The sequence below is a fragment of the Chenopodium quinoa genome, unplaced genomic scaffold, assembly GCF_001683475.1.
Source record: "Chenopodium quinoa cultivar QQ74 unplaced genomic scaffold, ASM168347v1, whole genome shotgun sequence".
NCBI classification, from domain to species: domain Eukaryota; kingdom Viridiplantae; phylum Streptophyta; class Magnoliopsida; order Caryophyllales; family Amaranthaceae; genus Chenopodium; species Chenopodium quinoa.
In genome coordinates this window covers 6,202,249-6,218,704 of record NW_018742263.1, presented here as the reverse complement: position 1 = coordinate 6,218,704, position 16,456 = coordinate 6,202,249, and positions in this window count along the sequence as shown.

Sequence of the window (16,456 nt, the reverse complement as noted above, 5' to 3'; positions counted from 1 at the left end):
TCAAGTGTAGTAGATAGCATGGAGCTTCTTATCCTTCCTTTGTCCAAAACGGACCCAATGGCGAAATCCGAGGCATCACACATAAGCTCAAAAGGAAGATCCCAATTAGGGGGTTGAATGATAGGAGCCAAAATCAATGCCTCCTTCAACCTATAAAATGCTAGAAAACTAGTAAACATAAAAGGGGCATCCTTTACCAACAATTGAGTGAGCGGCTTTGCGATTTTTGAAAAATCCTTTATGAACCGGTGGTAAAAACTCGCGTGTTCAAGAAATCTCCTTATCTCCTTCACATTTGTAGGGGGTGGGAGGTGCTCAATGACCTCAATATTTGCACGATCTACTTCAATGACCCAACTAGAAATTAAATGACTAAGAACAATTCCCTCTTCTATAATGAAATGACATTTTTCTCAATTCAAGACCAAGTTCACCTCTTGACATCTTTTCAACACATTAATCAAATTCGAAAGGAAAATGTCAAAAGATGAACAAAAAACAGAAAAGTCACCCATGAAGACTTCAATTGATGATTCAAGCATGTCGGAAAAAATAGACATCATACACCTATGAAATATGGAAGGTGCATTACAAAGTCCAAATGTCATCCTTCAATAAGCAAAGGTGCTAAAAGGACATGTGAATGTAATCTTTTCTTGGTCCTCGGTTTGGATTGGGATTTGGAAGAATCCCGAATATCCATCCAAGAAGAAATAATGACTATGTGATGCTAGTCTTTCCAATATCTGATCAATAATGGGGAGAGGAAAGTGGTCTTTCCGGGTAGATTTATTCAATTTTCTATAATCAATGCACATCCTCCACCCGGTGACCGACCTTGTAGAAATGTTCTCACCCTTCTCATTCTTAATGATAGTCATGCCTCCTTTTTTAGGCACAACTTGAACCGGACTAACCCACTTACTATCGGAGATAGGGTAGATTATGCCCGCTTCAAGAAGTTTTAAAACTTCCTTTTTCACAACTTCTTTCATGTTAGGGTTGAGCCTTCTTTGATGCTCAATTGAATAAGCATGATCATCATCAAGTAATATCTTATGCATGCAAATTGTGGGACTTATCCCCTTAATGTCATCAATTTTGTACCCAATAACATCTCTATATTCCTTTAGAAAAACTAGGAGTTTATCAAGAGAGACATCATCGAGCTTGGCATTGACATATTTAAGAAGAGGGGAAGGGGTTTAAGTTAAACCTTATGAGGAGGCGTATTCCTCTCCTCTTTTACCTCCACATTAAGCACTTCCACTTTCATTTCATTGTGGACTAAAGATTGGTTGAGCAAAAGATCATACCCCCTTGTTTTTTCACCTTCCTCTACTAAGCCTCTCGGTAGGATAGCTTGTAAAGGATCTCCTTCAATCAAATTCTCTTGGAACTCCTCTAAGTTCCTTTCCAATGTATCAACTCTATGAACTTCATCGAAAGATAGATTTTTCAATGTTTGGGAGAATGAAAATTAGATTTTCTCATCTCCCATATTCAATGTTAACCTTCCTTCTTTCATATCAATAACAACACCCGCGGTGTTCAAAAATGGTCTCCCCAAGATGAGGGGTACTCTTGTGTCTTCTTCCATTTCCATTACTTCGAAGTCATAAGGCACAAATATTCTCCCGACTTGAACCGATACATCTTCAAGAATTCCCAAAGGAAGTCTAACCGTGCGGTCGACCAATTGTAGGGACATTCTTGTTGGCTTCAAGTCTCCAACTTTAAAACTCTTTGCTATAGAATAGGGCATCAAGCTCACACTTACCCCAAGATCATATAAAGCATCCATAGCTTCCAAGTCTCAAATTTTCACAGGTATTGCATAGCTACCGGGGTCATCAAGCTTTTGAGGAAGCTTGCTTTGAATGATAGCGCTCACCTCCTTGGGAAGGGAGATGGTTGCACTCTCCTCGAGCCTACTCTTGTTGGATAGAATATCCTTCAAAACTTTTGCATATGTAAGAATTTGTGACACAGCATTAAGAAAGGGGATATTCACTTGAAGTCCTCTCATGACTTCAAGAAAATTTGAAAACTTTTCATTCAATTTCTTTTCAACAATCCTATAATGGAATGGAATGGGAGGCTTGTAAACTTTCATGGGGGAATTTTCTACCTTTTCCTCATTTCCCTCATTTTTCTTTTGTGGATCCTTTCTCACAACATCAACTATCTCATTTTCAAACTCACCCTCATTTCTCACCACAACTCCCTCATCTCTCTTTCGTGGCTCCTCTTCACTCATAACTAGCCCTTCAAAACCTCTCCCTGATCTCAAAGTAAAGGCCTTAGCTTGCTCCTTTGGGATCATCCGTTGAGCTTGGGAAGTGACCACTAGGATTGGTGGATAAACTTCAAACTTGTTAAGCAATTTTAGCCAATTCATTCTCAATTATCTTGTTGTATGCTTGAAGTTGTTGGATGTTCACTTACATATCCGCATTGATTCTTCCTTGTTGTGTAATGAAAGTCTCAAGTGCGGCTTCAAGGCTAGATTTTTAAGGAGGTAGAGGAGCGGGTTCGTTATATTGTTGCCTTTGTTGGTTTTGGTCCCTTTGGTTAGGGTAACGATAAGAAGCTTGTTGGTTTTATGGATGGGATTGGTTGTATTGGTTTTGAGGGGGGGCTTGGTTTTGTTGCTTCCAACCCATGTTTTGTTAGGGTTTCCAACCTTGATTGTAGGGTTGAGATTATTGATCATTTCTTTTCCCAATAGCCGCAGCTTGCTCTTGTTTAGTTAAGTTGCAATTGGAGGACAATTGATCATTTCCTCCACAAGTCTCACAATACATGACTTGTTGTGAGGAAATCTTAGAGATTTAACGATGGCTTGATCTAGATTGTGGGCTACCATGTCAAACTTTTGATGCAATAAGTTCTATTGCACTAAGATCATGGATTCCGCCCTTCTTTGCTTGAGATTGCTTTCTATCACCTCTGTATGCGTAGTGCTTTGCCAATTCTTCAATCATCTTGTATGGATCATCCACCGATAGCTTTTTAAGGCTACCACCGGCCCCGTTATCAAGGTTTCCCCTGAAGTAGGAGTAAGACCATCATAAAAGATTTGAACAATGATCCATGTGAAACCATGGTGTGGGCATTTTCTAGTGTAGTCCTTGAAATGTTCCCAAGCTTCACTTAATGTTTCATCAATCTCTTGGTTGAAATTAGTGATTTTTCTTCTTAGTTCGGCGGTATTTTCGGGTGGACAATACTTTCCAAGGAAATCTCTAGTGACTTCATCCCAAGTGGTCAACGATCCCTATTTTACCATTCTCAACCAACGCTTTGCTTTGTCACGGAGGGAGAATTGAAACATGTGCATACGGATGAACTCTACTGTAATGTTGTTTTTCTTGATGGTTGTGCACAATTCGAGGAAGTTGACCAAATGAGAAAAAGGACACTCATGAGAAATTCCACCAAATTGATCACTTTGTATCATACGAATGAGTTGAGGTGATATCTCAAAATTATTTGCATTCAAAGTAGGGACATGTATGCCACTTCGAAGTGTGAAGGCATTGGGGTGGTCATCATCTCGTAGCAACGACAATCACAAGTTAAAAACACAGATATACAAAAATAAATAAGAAATATTATGATAAAAATACACACACTTAGACTCATTCAACAATAATACATTCAATGTGACTTTGCCTCCCCGGCAACGGCGCCAAAATTTGATAGGCATCGTTGAGCCTACCAAAGATAAGGTCCTATCTTGGTCTCACTAGCTAATAGCAAGGGTAAGAAAGGGTCGAACCCAAGAGAGGCGTTGAATCAACCATCAAGATACTACCGTATAAATAAGCTAAATGAAGTCGAAATTAGTTAGGTTTTTATGTAACATGTACTAGTTCAATCAACTATTACTAAGGGGTTATTAACAATAATTAGAGGGTTCTAGGGCTCGGGATATACCACTCAATTTCGTCACAAATCACAAATAGCATGTAGCCAACAATGGTAAATTAAGGGGATAATATAGGGGAAGTAATCTAAAGCACCCAACTACTCTGTCAAGCTAGAGGGATTAATTGAATCGCTAATACAAACAACTCTCGTGGTTACAAATCATAAAACATGTATTAAAGCATAATCACGATGACAAAAACATTCCCTTCACTGGAAATTCCTATTCTCATGGCTTTTCAAGTAAATTAAGCATTAGGGAGCTAACTCAAGTTCATCTCTTAATCCTTCGTTGAGAAAGCTTAGATAATAGTTCTAGCAATGGCCAGATACAAGAACTAAGCAATTAAACCACTTAAGCTCAACTAATTAACACCAGACAATTACTAAATTTACACCTGCAACAAGTAATTAATGAAGACATTGAGGGTTTTACCCAAACCCTAGAAAATTAGACTACTCACAATCCATGGAGATTAAAGCAATTAAGGATTTCAAGTAACTTATGAACAAGAATTAAATAAAGATTACGCTAAATAACAATCTAGGCATACAAGAATTAAGCAAGGTAATTAACAATCAAAGTAATTACAACGGAAGATAAGAGTGAGAAAAAGTTACTAGAAGCTTAAACTTGAATAACAATGGTGGAACTTGTCTTCTACAATGATTGAAGAATGAAATTTCAAAGCTATTAATTATAATCTAACTAATGATTTGAGAATATTTGTGTTTCTACAATTACAAACTAAGAGGAAGCAATAAAAACATGGATGCCGTAAAAATGAGCTCAAGGAGTTATTTCTAAAGACCCCTAAATAAAAAAGACTGAGAAAAAAAGAGTCGGGAACGGCTATAGGTGAGCACGGACGTGCTGAGGTTGGCACGGACGTGAAGCCAAAACGGCACGGACGTGCAGGCCTTGTTATGCACAATTAATCTTGAAACTTATTTGGGATGGGAAAATTGCACGGACGTGCATGATTAGGCACGAACGTGCTAAATCTCGTGCACGGACGTGCTTAACTCTGCACGGACGTGCAGGTCATGAAAGCAGCAGGTATAAGCTTTTGGTCGTGCTGAGGCACTCCTGCACGGACGTGCCATACTTCGCACGTCCGTGCAGACTCTCTAAGACCCTTATATTGTCTTCACTTTTCTTCGGTTTTGCTCCATTGTCTCGGCTTCTAACCTCGGTTTATCATCCATATGCTTCAAATGGTCGTCTATGGACCTAAAAACTCAACAAAAACACGAACAACCCGTGAAGCAAGGGATACACAAAAGTTGAACGAAAATAGAGTAGAAGTGAACCAAAATGCCAATATATCAAGTAAAACAAGGTTCAAAATCACTCTAAAATCATATTAAATAACAAGTTATCACTCATCTTTTTTATTATTTTCGACTCAACTTCCGACGCTCGGTTTCGATGCCCTAAGCTCGAATTTCCGACGTCTAAATATTAATTCCTTCCAAATTTATTCATCACTTTGGTTCGTTAATTTCTTGGGTGTGACCCGAAGGGTTCATTCAAGATTAAGCTTTAATATTAATTTATAAATTAATATTACATACCGGAAGTGGCCTCCACCCAGGCATTTCAATCACTTGACCTCACTGAATAATTATCTTTCTAATAATTTTGAACCTCGTATAGGAATATACTCTTGTCCGAAGGACACCATTCCTTTCAATCTCCCACTTGTCCTTCCGGACAAGTGTGCATTTAGTGTACAGCCTTTTTCCTATGTCACTTAACGTCTCTTAATGAACTATAAGGTAAGATTTATTCGTCATCCTTTATTATGTCCAAAAGTGTTTCTCGATCCTTAGTTCGACTGTAAATAAACAGATGATTTCCAAAATCCATTCGAGCATGGCCATGCATTTTCCTGTCTTGCTCTTCAAGAGGTCTTATAAACAACAAAGACATCTTCCCTATTTTATTAGGGGGGCATTCCCAGTCATGCAATGTAGCTTCTCTTACTGAGAGGACTTAGCCGCTCGAGTGTTTCTGTTATAATCCCTTATTACGGCAGACGTTTGACAACATCAAAGGGGAGTAGGGGACTAGTACTCAAACAAGAGAACTCACAATACTCATAGTTGAGGAAATAGTTTCCGATAGCCATAATGAGAAGTATACTTATGAAGATTTTTAATCTCTTAGAGTATTCTCATACGTCGATCTAGTATGGTTCTAAACTAGGGATAACAATGGGTCCTAGACCCGACCAGAACCTAGTTGGACCAGACCCATATTTTAGGGTATGGGTCATTAAATTTTAGATCCGATGGATCAGGGTCGGGTCTGGGTCTAAGTTTAATGGGCCATTCTTGGTCTGGCTCTACACTTTTTGGACCTAGACCCGACCCATTTTAATTTTAATTTTTTTAAAATTTTTTTTATAAATAAAAAATGCATATTAGATATATGATTGTTAAAATAAACCACTTAATTAGATATATTAGATTGGTAATATATTACGTAATTAGAGGTTGAGAAGATAGATTTTAGGGAAAATACGTCACCAAAATAACAAGCAACCAAGAATCTTAGTTTTTAAGTGTTTTTATTTTCATGGCATGCCTTCACTTTTTAATGAACTAATCATTTGTGTTTAAAATATGAACAATTTCTTAATGTGCATCTTTTATTATATCAAGTAGTAGTATAGTTATAAATTTATAATATCTATACAAGATTATGAAAAATTATAGTTTGACCCGTTTTAGACTCGAGGCCCGCTAGACTCGATGGATCTGGGTCTGGGTCAAATTTTTGAAGACTCGGTGGGTTTGGGTCAAATTTGGATCCACCTCAAAAATATTAGGTCTGGGTCTGAGTCTTAGTGGACCCGACTCAAACCCGACCCATTGTCATCCCTATTCTAAACCAATACCTATGCAAATGATTTATGACAATCCGTCCTTTTAGAACAAGGAACGGTGCTATAAATCAAACTACACACTAATATCAAATGGTCTTTAATCGTCCGTCATTTAAATAACCTTGATTAGGGATAATTTTTTATTATAATATTCAATGTTTACTTAATAAGTATTTTCTTACCAAGACTGGTTTTAATACCCTATTTTGAATATTCTCAAAATCGAATGGAGTCATTATTTAATCCTAACCACAATTAAATAGCAGACGGAGTGATAAAACATTGCATGAAATTTATATTACTCCAATACTTGAATGGTTTTTCTTAGTGTCTTACATTAAATGCTGAAAAATTAACTAAAACACTAAATAAGGAAATCAGACCCAGTCTCCCACATGCCTGATTTCCATTTCCTTAACGTGCTTCTTGTGCTTCACTTCAGGCAAAGGTTTAGTAAGTGGATTGAGAACATTGTCATCCGTTCCAACTTTGCAAATTCTGATTATTTCACCTTCTGATTTCCTTTATCAAATCATGTGAAACCGCCGCTTCACATGTTTGACCTTCTGATGTTCCTTTAGCTCTCTATCCTTAGCAATAGCTCCTTTGTTTTCACAATAGAGGGCTATTGGACCCTTGATTGGGTGTAAAATATCAAGTTCACCAACGAACTTACGAATCCAAACAGCCTCCTTAGCTGCTTCAGCAGCTGCTAAGTATTTGGCTTCAGTTATAGAATCTGCAATTGTGCTCTACTTGGCACATTTCCAACTAAACACTCCTCCATTTAGACAGAACATATATCCAGATTGTGATTTGAAATTGTCTCTATTAGTCTAGAATCTCGCGTCAGTATAACCTTCAACAACTAATTCCTCTTAACCACCATACACCAGGAACTTATCTTTGTTCCTTTTCAGGTACCACTACTAAAAATTAAGGTTTTTGCGACCGCCTTGAATGTTCGCAGAAGATAGCAAAAACGGTCGCAATTTGACCAAATTCTAGTAGTGTACTTTAGGATATTCTTAGTCGATGTCCAATGAGCCTCTCCTGGTCAGATTGGTAACAACTCATAGCACTCAAGGCATATGATACATCTGGCCTAGTACTTATCATGGCATACATGATCGATCCAATAAGCGAAGTATATGGAATCTGATTCATCTTACCTGCTCATCAGGTGTATGTGGACACTGCTTCTTGCTTAGGGTTATGCCATATGAAATTGGCAGGTGACCTATCTTGGCCTCCTCCAAGCTAAATCGAGCAAGTACCTTATCAATATAAGTACTTTAACTCAATCCAATCATCCTTTTCAATCTATCCCTATAGATATTTATGCCTTGTATGTAGTGAGCCTCTCCCAAGTTTTTCATTGAGAAACACTTTCTGAGCCAGCCCTTTACAGAATCAAATAATGGAATGTTGTTTCCAATACGCAACATGTCATCAACATATAAGACAAGGAAAGCGATGTAACTCCCATTGACCTTCTTATAAACTCAAGATTTATCTGGATTCCTGATAAAATGAAACTTACTAATGGCTTCATCGAATTGCAGTTTCCAACTCCTCCTAGCTTGCTTTAGCCCATAAATGGACTTCATAAGCTTAAAAACTTTCCCAACATTGTTTTGGTCGACAAAACCTTCAAGTTGTGTCATATCCACAGTCTCTTCAAAAATACCATTGAGGAAGGCGGTTTTAACGTCCATATGCTATATTTCATAGTTGTAATATGCAACAGTCGCTAGGAGGATCCGAACGGAATTAAGCATTACGACTGGAGAAAAGGTTTCATCATAATCAACACCATGAACTTGTTTGTAACCTTTTACTACCAATCTAGCTTTGTAAATTAATACATTTCCATTTTTGTCGGTTTTCAACTAGAAAATCCATTTACATCCGATAGGTGTGTAACCTTTGGGTAAGTCAACCAAGTCCCAGACTTGATTTTCAAACATGGAATCCAGTTCAAATCTCATGGCTTCTTGCCATTTAGAAGAGTCAATGCTTGCCGGTTCATCTCCATCCATGATCAGGATGTCCTGATTCTCTATTAATACTAAACCAAGATAATTATTAGGTTGAGATCTCGGCCTCTAAGACCTACGTAGGGTAATGGTTTGAGAATTTATATTATCGATTTGACTTTGCACATTTTGATAATTTTTACCTACGTCAACTTATGTTGATTGAGCACTTTGTATCATTCTGATTTTGTTTCTCATCCTCACGAACTTCGTCGATTTTGATTTTCCTACCCTTATCATTTTAGAAAGGTGCTCCTTCTGCAAAAAGACACTATTGCGAGCAACAAACACTTTGTCCTCCGATTTATTGTAGAAGTAATACCCTTTTGTTTCTTCTAGGTAGTCCATAAAGTAAACCTTGTAAGATTTGGGATGAAGTTTGTCAGAAATCAATTTCTTGACATATGCTTCACATCCCCATATCAATAGAAAAAACAACCTAGGAGGTTTCTTCGTCCATAACTCGTATGAAGTATTTTCCACAACTTTTGATGGAGCACGGTTAAGAGTTAGTGCCCCAGTTAAAAGTGCATGTCCCTAGAAAGAGATAGGAAGATCACTAATAAGGTTCGCTCCGTTCCATTGTGAAGTTCCTAGAGGTGTCAATTATGAAAGTATACCCTTTTCTTTTAGATGGTGATCGAACTCTTGGTTCAAGTATTCACCATCTCAATTCAATTGAAGGGCTTTGATATTCTTGCCAAGCTGACTTTCAACTTCACTTTGTAATTCTCTGAACTTTTCAAACGATTTAGATTTATGCGACATGAGATAGACATAGCCATATCTACTTTAGTCGACTATGAAGGTGATAAAATATCGATGTCCGTTTCTTGTGGAGGAGCTCATTGGTCCACATACATCGGTGTGTATTAGACCTAATAATATCCTACTCTTTCTCCCATATTAGAGAATGGTTTCTTAATCGTCTTTCCTAATAAGCATCCTTTGCAATTCTCTAATGATTCTAAATTAAAAGAGTCAAGAACAACATCATGTAGAAGTTTCTTGATGCATTTGATGATAATGTGGCCAAGACGATAATGCCACAGGTAAGTCTGATTTTACTCCATGGTCTTAGCTGTTTTTGGTATCATTATAAACAATTTTTCCAAACACACAAATGTGTCATTCCATAAATATAAACAAGACATAAAACAAAGCCTTGTGATCAAATTCAAAATGACGTCTAACGTCAAGAGATCAAAGTATGGTAGATAAAACTAACCAAGTTTTAAATCTAGACAAAAACATGAGATTACAAGCTTTCTTTAGATAGATTATCTTTATCTTCCACTCGTGTACTCATGTCCACTTTAAAAGCGTCCCTTAGTTTGTTCCTGAAATAGGAGCATAAAATGAGTCAATTTTGTAGTATCTGATACCTTATAAATTGCTTATATTCAAGTGTAAAGATGATACCTGAGATTGAGGCTCCTTTTCCTCTTGCCTCATCTTCCAGATAGTCGCTACATTCTCTCTTATAGTGACGTTGCTTACTACAATAGAAGAAGCGCATCTTTGCCTTGTTCTTGAACTCCTTCCTTTTGGGCCTAAGAGCAAATTTGGCTGCCTTCCAAGAATAGGTTTTCTGGAGCTCTTGAACAGCTTTCTTGTAGGTCAGTTTATCCTGATTGATGGTAAGTCGCATCTTAATTACAACATACCCCGACAGGAGTGAGCTTAATAGCATATGAGCCGCCTTCTCATTCTCCACTAGTTTATGAATCAGCTCCATGTGGTTAAATAACCTTGTCATCTTGAGCACATGGGCTTTAAGTGGCATCCCGGGCCTAAGTCTTGCACTATAGACCCCAGCCCATACTTCTTGCCTCTCTTTGCTGAGACACCCATCGTGCGATGGCTTAATCCTCATGTTAGACAGTGACCTAGTCACTTCCTTATCAAGCCCATCGTAGTTGCCCCTGACGCTCTTTATGAACCTTAGATTGACCACATCTTCTAGAGCCTTGAGGATTACATCCGGAAGGTAGTTGGAGAATTTCTTCTTCCACTATTCCGAAATAGAGTTTGTCATGATTCGTGAGACTCTCTTGCAATCATAACTCCACTCTGCATGAGCTTCATCACTCATAACCCCTTTTCAGTAAAAACTCGAGATGGGTGTATCCAAGATATGCTCTATGTAGCAATTACGGAGGGTCATACAAAGTTCTTCTACCCATTCCTTGAAGTTTACCAAATTCAAGCTAAATGGTATCTTCTGGGGAAGTTTTGGGCACATTAGATTGTTTTCGATAGTTGAACAAATTATTCTACAATTTGAAAGAATTTCGAAATAAAAAACCGTTCATAATACTTAAATAAGATTGAGATCATTTAATTTCATAAAACTTATTAACCGTCTTATTCACACATTCAAATAATACCCGTTTTGGTGAGAATAAATTGATTCCAAGATCCAAAGAAACAAAGAGTTGTTAAGCATGCTTTAACTTGTCTTAACACTCAATCTCTTAAGGAATGAAACACTTTGCTAATGGTTCCAGGCCACTCTTGGTTGGATAAATGGTCGCATTTAATGCTCTCTGAATAACTTATCCACTATGCCATGACATGTTAAAACTCCATCAAAACAAACTTGAATACCTTGCATTCCTTATCAATCCTAGGAAGTAGTAGTGATGCCTCGCTTTGGCTTAGCCCATCACTACTCTTAATAGGTCGATAAGTGTTTTTTTTGGAATGACAATTTCACTCAATATTTAGGGACCTAGGGTTTCTATGTTGGTTGATTTAAGTGAACTTCATTAATCATCACAATATTCGAAATCATAAACATGCATCTAATATATAATTCATATATAAATACTCATAAATACATATCAAAAACATGAATAAAGATGCATTTGGCAACTAGCATGACCCCTTAAATCTTCAAGTCTTCAAGGGATGGCTTTTTCAACTTCATGGATTCGTCTTTCAAGAGCCTCTGTCTTCAAGACATGACCAAAATTATGCAAATACTAGTATATATGATTAGGACATATCTAAACATTAAGGTACAAAAATACTAAACAGTTCGCAGACCGTGTTTAGATTTACAAAAATGCATCACGGGTCGCACTCCGTATTTTCTATCCTAATCGGTCCCAACTAGTTGCCATTTTATAAAACATGTGAGAGAATATACATTCCATTCATCCATTCACTATTTTTGAATAGACCATGCATTTTACATTGATTAAACAAGTAATAATGCATAAAACGCGCGTAAACTAGTAACTAATTTAGGTCGTTAATCCAATTAACATGCCTAATTAAAACTAGTCAAAGTTGTTTAATTTATTTTGTAATTTAACGCATTTATTATTGAAGCTCCAACTAAATTCTGCATCCATCTTAATTAATCCAATTAATTAAGCCGTTAAACCCAATTATTTGCCAAAATTAAATTCTGCAGCTTCTAAAAAACCGAGGCATAGCCTCCAACATTTATTAAAAAAATTAAAACCAAATTAAATAAAAAAATAAATAAAACGACAAAAGATGCAAACACGAAGCCAACCGCACTCAAGTGGCTCATGCACTACTTGTGTACTATATGCAAGCCAAGGTCGTCTAGCAACCCCGGACTATGCGGCTTGGTGCATGTGCCTCCACCACCCCACGTAGCACTAGTTAGGTCGAGCCTAGTAGTGTTTTCTACGAGTTACCTGGTGCTAGGCACATGCTATAATGCCCCGTATTTTCTAATTAATTACAAAGAAATTATTTTATGAAAATGGTATTTTAATAAATTAATTATTTGGAGTCAAAATAATATTTGAATTTTGGAGCCAAATGTATTTTAAAAACTAATTATTATTTTGGATAAGGTTTATCATCCATTTATCTTATTTTAAAAATAGGATTATTTTTATATTTCAGATATTTTAATTATAGTAAAATTATTAATTGTATTAAATGACTGAAAATTCCCATTTATTTAGCTTGGAATTTAGGATTTTCTATGTATAGAAAATATGATTTTCTTACCTAATTATTGGTTAATAATTGGTATTTAATTAATTATTCTATATTATTTACACAATTATTTTTATTCCATAAACCCGAGTAAAAATCTTCCTAAATACTATAAACGGAATCCAAAAATCTGAGCTATGGAAAGCTCAAGATTTTCGGCCCTCTAGTATTATTTTGGGGGAAATTGTTTTGGTAAATTGTATGTTTAATTATATCTCAAACTCTCTTATTTTCCTTAATTTTATTTCTCCATATTTTTAATATTTGATCATCATATTTTCTTGCCTTTTATTCTTCTTAATTATTCCCCAAATAATTCCAACTTCCATATTATTTTTCATGACAAACATAATTGTAGACACTCAAATGTGAATACCATTCGCATCATTTGATTACCGAATAAAGTGAAAGTGTGAAAAGTGTAGTGATGAGGGAGTTTTTATTAAAATGTTTTTCTTTCTTTTTTCAAAAATATTTTTTTTCTTATAAAAAGTAGTCGGTCCAATTTGGTTTGGTCCATGATAAGGGTCTAATAATAGGGTAGTGGGATTAGACTCGAAAAGAGCTTCCCAATGATATATTACAAGCCCAATTCCGATGAAGTATGAGGAAATTATGGATTAAACTAAATTAGGCCCAATGATATTAGATGTGGCCCAATGATCTAGAGGAGGGCCAATTAATTATTATTACTAAAGTAATAAGGATTTACTTTAATCTTTTAGGAATATCTAGAAGGTTCTCTTTAATTCTAATAAGGTTAGGATTGATAATTATATTTTTAAAAGATGTTTTGAATAAAATATATTAAATCTGATTTTAAATCTTCTTTAACAAATAATTACCCGTAACCTGTTTAAAATGTAATTACGCGTGTATAACCGCGTTGTACTTTTGAACCAGCGCGAGATGACAGAGTCGTTGCCTGACGATGACGGCGATGAGCCTGTTGTCTGGCGCTGACTCCTGTCATTGGCGACAAGAGGTATTTTATTTCGAATATGATTTTCTTTAAACCCTTACTACTTTGTCTAAAAATAGGGGTCGTATTTTTCTGTTTTCAAATCACCCACATCTACAATCTCTCTTTCTCTCTCTCTCTCTCTCTAAAAGCTAGAAGTTTTATCGCTCTATTCTTTTTCCAAACCTTCCCTTTTACAAAATTCCTCACTTATTAGTCCTAGACACACCTAGCCAATTTCAAAGTTTCCTTCGCCCTAGACTTGAAAGGTTTGATATTTCTGAGGGTTTGGTCCCAAATCTCTATTTCAATTATTTAATTTAATTGTTTGTTTATTATTTTCCTTAATGTAACTAACGTGTGTAATTTATTATGAGAAAGAGGTACAAGGCATCGAATTAAGTACTTTAATTGTTTTATTGATCTTTTGATATACAAATCATGCTTATATTATTATTTTGATTCCTAGTATCATATTAGGATGTTTCGTTTCCTAGTATCATGTTTAGGGTAATAATTAAAATTTCTAATATCAAGTATGTTTATTGTTATGCTTCCTATTTCTTTCCTAATATAATGTTAGTATAATTTTAGGATTAAAGCATTGATCTTTAATGGTTAGCGACATGCTAGAGTTTGTAATTAATCTTGTTAGTTTCATGCCTAGGATCTTGCTATTAATATTATGCTTTAAAATGATTATTTTAATCATTATTTTGATTATGATTATAATTATTGTTGTCATGCTGATGATTATTATGTTGCTTGATGTTATTATTGTTATTGCTTGATCACGCCTTTTATGCATGTTTAAAGGGAATTTGTACTTGGAATCATCTTAATAAGATAATTAATAGTCTTGTTTAGGTTAATATGATTATAATTTAAGTGATCGCCAATAATAGTTTTATTTGTGCATTAATATCCAACCAACATAGATTAAACAGGTTTAGGATAAACCTATTAATTTCATATTAGTTAGAAAGCGCACATGAATACAAGAAGAATAAATTAAATGTCTATTATTAGGGCAGGTTCTTTCACTTTTAGATTGTATTTATTCCTTCATCCCCAAACTTCCTGTCATGATTCTAAACCTACTGGAGTTAACGATCTCTTGGATCGTTAAGGGGTATAACCTTCACCATGTGAATGGTTTACAAGTTCCTAAAACTTGTTGGCTACTCTTTTACTCTAGCTTCCTTCCATTTGGACGCCACCATGCTTAAGTGTATGATCAGAGTGGGGCTCAAGTGTTGGATGGCTTGAAATATACCCTACAGATTTTTGGCTACTCAACTGGGGAGGATTTCTATTTTAATTCCTAAAATTTATTATAGCAATGATTTAGAATGAGTGGATGAGGCTCGAAAAGTTCTAAGTATTTCATGTGCGTAATTTTTAAAGACATTATTGGTATAAGAATAATAAGTTTCTCATTAGAAAGACCATATGTAATGAGTAAAAAACATAGGATTTTTACATGTAGGAATCTAGGGAAATATCTTTCACAACTAAAGTTGAAATAATAGTATGAAAAAAACTGGAAAAATCAAGAACATAAAGCTGCCGAGGCATGTAGAAATTAGCGTTGAGAAAACAGCGTCAACGCCAAACGATGGCGTTGTCTCTTGGCAAAAGTCTTGTCGTCTGGCGACAGTGCCACCGTATAGCGCCGACGCTATTTTCTCAGGACAAATTATTCCACTACCGAGCCAGAAATCTACCTTCTTGTTTCGACTAGTTTTGTAATACTGTTTGCTCGGTTTTTCTTTGTGATTGAGTTATTGCCTTTTTTCTGAAACACATATGTGTTCTACATATGGTCATAACCCTCTGGGAATTCACGTTCCATCTACCCCAATTAAATTCTCTTGCTATTAATATTATGCTTTAACAAGTTTATTTTAATCATTATTTTGATTATGATTATAACTATTGTTCTTATGATGATGATTATTATGTTGCTTGATGTTTATTATTGTTATTGCTTGATCATGCCTTTTATGCATTTTTAAAGGGAATTTGTACTTGGAATCATGCTTAATAAGATAATTAATAGTCTTGTTTAGGTTAATATGATTATAATTCAAGTGATCGCCAATTCTAGTTATACTTGTGCATTAATATTCAAAAAACATAAATTAAACAGGTTAAGGATAAACATAATGATTGCATATTAGTCAGAAAGCGCACATGAATACGAGAAGAATAAAGTAGGGCAAGTTCAATCTCTTTTAGGTTTGATTTGTTCCTTCATCCCCGAACTTCCGGTCATGGTTCCCGACCTATTGGAGTTAACGATCTCCTTGATCGTTAAGAGGTATAACCTTCACCCTGTGAATGGTTTACAAGTTCCTAAAACTTGTTGGCTACTCTTTTACGCTAGCTTCCTTCCCTTTGGACGCCACCATTCTTAAATGTATGATCAAAGTGGGGCTCAAGTGTTGGATGGATTGAAATATACCCTTCTGTTTTTTGGAGATTCCACTTGGGAGGATTTCTATTTTAATTCCTACAATTTATTTTGGCAATGATTTAGAATGACTGGATGAGGCTGGAAAAGATCTAAGTATATCATGTGCCTAATTTTGGTTGACATTATTGGCATAGGCATAAAAAGGTTCTCATTGGAAAGACCA